We start from the raw sequence: 6,483 nt of genomic DNA on the forward strand, positions 1-6,483 counted from the left end.
AGACCCATCTTCTTTTCCTGCCCCCCAAAACGAGCGCCGCGGCGCCGGCCGGGTCGAACCGCAGCAGCCCGGCTGCCTTCACCGGAAACGGCGCAGAGCAAACCCCACTTTTCGTCTTCTCGTGGGACCGGCGGCACCTTCCGATTGCTAAATGCAATGTGGGACCTCCGCAGCGCCATGGGTCTGCTGGGCTGGCTGTTGGCGATTCAAATTCCGGCCAGGCAGCCCCTGCCCCGTGGCGTTTGCAGCCTTGAGTTTCCCCAGTTCACGCCGAGCCGCGTCCCGAGTGGAAACTTCCCTCCTGTGGAACCTTCGGGGAGGACCGGAGAGAGATCGAACAGGACAGCGGTAAAATGCAGCTGAGACACCAAGGAGCAGAGGGGTTCCTAGCAGAGACCCCGGGCCAAAGCCATTCTGCATTTTTTGTTGCAGTTCTCCACCCAAAGGTGCCACACATATGGGTGGAACAGCAAAGAAAGCAAAAAAAAAAAACCCAACAAAAATATTCATTCTTGCGTCGTGAATCAGCCGGGAAGCGGCAGCGATCCGTCTGCTGCGTAATAACCAAGCAAAGGGCAGGGCCATCACCCAAAAGTAGCGTGGAGAGGCTGGGACTCCACTGGAAAAAAACCTGACTAAATGAAAGGCTCCAGTTTTCGGGGCCAACGAGAGCCCCGCAAGCCCTCGACACAACCTCGCAGCCCCGACGGTGGCTGCAGGGCTCTCCGTGCCCCAGGGGGCTGTTGAGCAGAAGATGGAGAAATGGTCCTGGCTTTTCTGCGTCCCACCACTGGAATCGGTGGCCCGCCTCTCTTTGCCTGGAAAGAGGGCATGGAAATACCGGAGTTTGGATGAAAAAGATTGAACGAACGCTGCTCGGGATGCACAAGAAGCTTCACAGAAGTCCCTGTCTGGTCTCTTTATGACCAGGAGGCTGAGCAGTGGTTGCATCCTCACGTGTGTGAGCTCACACTGGAGAAAGCAGCCCGCCGGGAGGGAGTTTCAGCCTGGCGAGGAGGATACGGCGGTCGGAGTGCAAGATCTGGCCACGTTGGCCATGAAACAAGACGTTGCTCCAAGCAAGGAGCAACAGCTTTCCCAAAGAGGTAAATGACAGACGTCAGGGACCATCTGCTCCTCCGTGCTCGCAAAGCACGGCCGCAGCAGGCCCATGGCCCTCGTGTCCGTCTGCCACGTGTACGAATATTACTGGTCACCATCTTTCAGAAACTACAAAAAAATTACTCTCAAAGAGATGCTCTCGGAGCAGTCCTACCTCTCGGATATCTTGGAGGCCCCTCCTAGTTGTAGAGCCCCGAATCTAACGCAACACAGGGCGGCAGATGGGGTCTCAACGGGTACAAGAAGCTCAGCACAGAAGACCACAACTGTGGCCCACTCGCTGTTCAACTGTCCCTCAGGATCTCCACATCACTGCGTTATAGACAGAGGTTCCAGAGGCATCTCGGTGATTAGAAGATGATTTAGGACTTTCTGCCGTTCAGGAATGCTTTTGACAATGTTTTCCTACTTCCTTATCACCGCTGTAGTTCTCTGATCCTCCCATGAGAGTTCTATCAGCAAAATTCATTCAACAGTCATAAGTTGTCCATGGAAGGGGAGCAGAGAGAGCACTGACTTCATCCTACTCCCACCAGACATCTCCTTATAGCACGGCATTCATCCCTTGCCCCAAGTCCTTCAGAGAGTCCCCAGCTGTGAAGGAAGCTTCTCTGGAAGCTGACACACACGTGACAAACCATTCCTTAATCTCAGAAGAGAAGAGCTAACATTTATTCTGGCGCTAATCGCCCTCCGAAGACTGTAGGACAACCCTGGGAGCTACGGGTGATCTAAAAGGCTGGAACGGCTGCAGCGTTGACCAATTTTGTGGGGGAAAGCTAAGCCAAGAAGATGAACAACCAGAGTTTCAGCCACCCAAGACTCCCCCAAGACAGCACAGCCTGCTTTGCTGTGGTCTTCTAAGCTTTATTTCCCCACTTTCTTTTGGGACAGACTCCAACGTCTTTGGAACAGCACAGGTGTACCCTGCAGCCAGGATCCATCCCCTGCCAGACCTCCCCTCCTCCATTTCTTTCGGAGGCTCATTGTACGGATTGGGGTCTGTCGTGATAGAAAAGCTGTTTTCCCCTCCCTGGGTCTCTCCTAGAAGTCCGCTCACACCCACAGGGCTAACGAAAGGCAACGCCGTGGCACCAGCGACATACGTCAGTGCTTACACCTGCGGTCTAGAACTGAATTCAATGGGACGCTCAGCTTAACGCACCTCCCTCTGGGTGCTCAATGAACCTTCTGGAGCTCTTCCACCCAACCACATCTGCAAACAGGAGACGGGGCCACAACTCTCCTGCAGAGGCTGCCCATCCTGCCATCTCCATAGGGGTCTCTGGGCCGGCAGGGTGTGGGGAGGCCCATCAGGACGGCACTGCTCTCCAAGACACCGCCACCATGCTCTGACCATCGCCTCTTCCCACACACCGTGCCCTGGCACGTGCCAGAAGGGAAGGCCAGTCCACACTTTTTGAACAACCACAGTTATTCCTGTAATTCCTATAAAAATATAGGAACCTGTTATTCCTATAAAAATAACCTCCATTGGTTATTTTTACAGTACCCATGCCTAGGGCTGCCATCCCTGTGACATCTCTGCCCATGCAAGGCGAAAGGAATTCCCAAGATTACGGCCTTTTCTTTCGGCGTAGTCGCTCATGCGAAGGGCTGCACGCACACAAGAAAGGAAGAGATGGATCTTGCCCCAAAATTGGACAGTCCGCTACGCAAAGGGCTGACTCAGGCAAAGCGCCTGGGTTCGTGCTGTAAGATGGTGGTGGAGCTCAAACCAGAAAAACGCACCTGCAGACATGCCCATGGTTTTGTCTGGAAGAGATCCACTGCTCATCCCTTCAGGAAAGAGCTCAGAGACCTGAAGATCTGCCAGAAGAAGCTGGCAGACGAAGCCTCTGCCCCTGGCAGGACAGATGCAAAGCTTGCTTTGAGAGAGACCTACATTGAGACCAACCAGCAAGCCAGACCCATCTGCTCATCGGCCTGCGTGCTGCACTCCTTGGAAATCCCTGTGGCTGTTTTACTTGTTTCTTTGGAAGATTTTTTTTTTAAAAAAAAAACCTTACTGCAGAAGCAAACGAATTACCGACAATTTCTGACAATTTGAGCTAGGTCTCTTTGACTTCTCCAGTCTCTTGGTGAAGTCCTCAGCCCATAGCGACTCTCAGGGCTGAGCCGAGGGCAAAGACTGACCAGTTCCTCACAATTCTATGGACGTATTCCTTCCTGTAAAAGCCCCAAACTGGAGCTGTGGGGTTTTTGGTTGGTTGGTTGGGGTTCTTTTGTTGGTTTTGGTTGGTTGGTTGGTGGGTTTTGTTGGTTTTGGTTGGTTGGTTGGTGGGTTTTGGTTGGTTTTGGTTGGTTGGTTGGTGGGTTTTTGTTGGTTTTGGTTGGTTGGTTGGGGGGTTTTGGTTGGTTGGTTGTTTGGGTTTTGGTTGGTTTTGGTTGCTTGGTTGGGTTTTTTTGTTTGTTTTGATTGGTTGGGTTTGTTTGGTTGTTTGTTTACACAAACACAAACCCACAACCACACATGATGAGAAGCCCCACAGCTCTCCTGGCAAAGCTAGGACGTTAACCTCAATCTCACAGATAAATTCTCTGTGGCAGTAAAAAACCCACCACACTTACTCCGCCACAGCTGCAGCTGGAGGTTGCGTGGCTCGAAGCTGTTACACGGGTCAGGCTAGGAGACCTGATAGTTCCTTCTATCTGAAGTTCCTTCTAACCTGAAGCTCAGTTAAGCATCTTTATTTTAAGAAATGATACTGTGAAAGTAGGGAAAAAACAGCGGGCGATTTTATTGAAAGACTTACTGCCACCGCTTGGCCTCAGGAAATTGCCAAGCAAGACAAGAGGAGCAGACAGGGATAAGAACAGAGCGGAGAGGTCACTTAACCCAGGTGGTCCTTAGCTCATCTCTCCACCCTTCCACACTTCCCCTGGACCATAGGGACATCAGGGCAAGGCCATCGCCCACAGCCAGTCCAAAGAGATTCGGAGCTCACCCCTGCCGCAACGCAACCAGCAATGAGGACGAACACCTTAACAATAGGAGACTCCCCACCCACTCATTGACACAAAGCCTCGGGATTTCCTGAGTGCTGTGAAGTTTGGAAAAAGGTAAAAAAAGCTTTAACGTGGCTCTGCTGCCTTGCCAAAAGCCCTAAACCAGCAACCACCACCCTCATCCCTTTAAACACCAGGCTGCCCAAAGCAGCAACAACTTCTATAAAGCTTCGGGTTTAGTTCTGCAAAACCAGAGGCCAACACAAGTCTCCTGTAGGCAGTGGCTGTCCCCAGGGAGCAACTGGCACTCCTAAAGCTCATGTCCCCTTTTCACTTGCTAATGTTCACTGGCTGACAACCCCACATCTCAAAACACAAACCAAGGACACATCGGACCAACCTGCATCTCAAAACACAAACCAAGGACACGTCAGATCAACCCACGTCTTAAAACACAAACCAAGGACACATCGGACCAACCTGTGTCTTAAAACACAAACCAAGGACACGTCAGATCAACCCACATCTTAAAACACAAACCAAGGACACATCGGACCAACCCGCATCTCAAAACACAAACCAAGGACACGTCGGACCAACTGCATCTTAAAACACAAACCAAGGACACATCAGACCAACTGCATCTTAAAACACAAACCAAGGACACGTCGGACCAACCCACATCTTAAAACACAAACCAAGGACACATCGGACCAACCTGTGTCTTAAAAGACAAACTAAGGACACGTCGGACCAACCTGTGTCTTAAAACACAAACCAAGGACACGTTGGACCAGCCCCGCATCTCAAAAACACAAACCAAAGACATATCGGACCAACTTTCTCCATCCCATTCTGACTACTTAGTCCCCAAAGCTCACCTTGGTGTGGTTTGCTTTCCAAAACTGCAGAGAATAAGGCTTAAATAAAAAAAGCCCAGTAAACCCCACTACTTCTCTCCTTCAGAGAGCCAGCTGAAAGCATTCCCTCCTACACGTTACGTCCTCCAGACAAGGCCTTGCTCTGCACCAGTGGTGGTAAATATTGGTGGTGCCTGGTATCAACTTAACTACACATGACAGCTCACTGTCATCGGTACCGTCCTCATCTCTTTCAAAGCCAAACTTGGCCCAACGTCATGATCACCTACAAATTTGTGCCTTGGCTGACTTAAGCAAGCTGTGCTGAAAAGTCATGGTAAAAATTCTGTAAAAATTCTGTACAAACTTCTACCAGTGATCATCCGTGACCTGTTGCATCCACAGATACCTCCTGGATGTAACAGAGACACAGTACCTGTGCCTAAAAGCAGAGGAGCAGGACAGCTCCCTACCCCGGTGCTCCACAAGACCATCCTGTTGGACTGGGGTTGGCTTTTGACCAGTTCCCCTTCCCAAGCCCTTGCACACCAGCGCAACCTCCAGCCCCCAAACTTCTCACGCTGGGCTGTGAAGGCTGTCCCCAGCCTGAGGCTCCCCACATGGCCGTTTCTTCTGTCCCTTCAGCCCCTCAACACCAATGAGATGAGTTTTGAAACACCGTTTGTCACCCCTCTCTCTTCACTACCCCTTCCACTACGTGAAAACTCATCACCTCTCCATTCCAACACCCCCTTCCAAAGACTGAAGTAAAATCGGGCGGAGGAAGGGGAGATGGCCAGAAGTCCTCCTACTCCCCCCTAACCAGAACTTCTCACTGACTTCAGGTTTTGATTTGCCTGGGACCTCATCAGGGCAAAGACCATCTCTGTTCTTATACTGAGCAGAGCACTGATTACGTTATCAGCAAGCAGCCAAGCGTGAAATGGCTTGAAGGTCCTCAGAATGCTCAGGTCCTCAGAACGCGCAGGTTTTAAGCTTTACTTAAGCAGGTGTTTCCTTTCCAATAAAACCAAAGCGCACTTCTTAGTGCTTTACTGAATCAACGGCCATAACCACCGCTTGTCATAACAGAAAAGATAAGGCAAGATCAATCAAGCTGGTAAGTCACGTGGTTTTCTGTTTATCACAGAATCATAGAATCACAGAATGGTTTGGGTGGGAAGGGACCCCCAGAGGTCACCCAGCCCAACCCCCCTGCAGGAGCAGGGACACCTTGAACCACATCAGGTTGCTCACAGCCCCGGCCAACCTGGCCTGGAATGGTCCCAGGGATGGGGCCTCCACCCCCTCTCGAGGCAACCCCTGCCAGGGTTTCACCACCCTCACTGGAAAGAATTTCTTCCTTAGATCCAGTCTAAACCTCCCCTGCTTCAGTTTAAAGCCATCCCCCCTTGTCCTGTCCCAGCTGGCCCTACTAAAAAGCTTGTCCCCCCCTTTCCTCTGGGCCCCCTTGAAGCCCTGACCGGCCGCACTCAGCTCTGCCCGCAGCCTTCTCTTCTCCAGGCTGAAC

The 6,483-nt window shown here is 51.5% G+C and overlaps 1 protein-coding gene across 1 annotated transcript in view; it reads right to left on the reverse strand.

Annotated features, from left to right (window-relative positions):
- Nucleotides 1–6,483, reverse strand: part of MYRF (myelin regulatory factor) — a 67,588-nt gene that overhangs the window by 59,545 nt on the left and 1,560 nt on the right. The window lies entirely within an intron of this gene.

Source organism: Egretta garzetta, unplaced genomic scaffold, assembly GCF_000687185.1.
Source record: "Egretta garzetta isolate BGI_Z169 unplaced genomic scaffold, ASM68718v1 scaffold300, whole genome shotgun sequence".
NCBI lineage: Eukaryota > Metazoa > Chordata > Aves > Pelecaniformes > Ardeidae > Egretta > Egretta garzetta.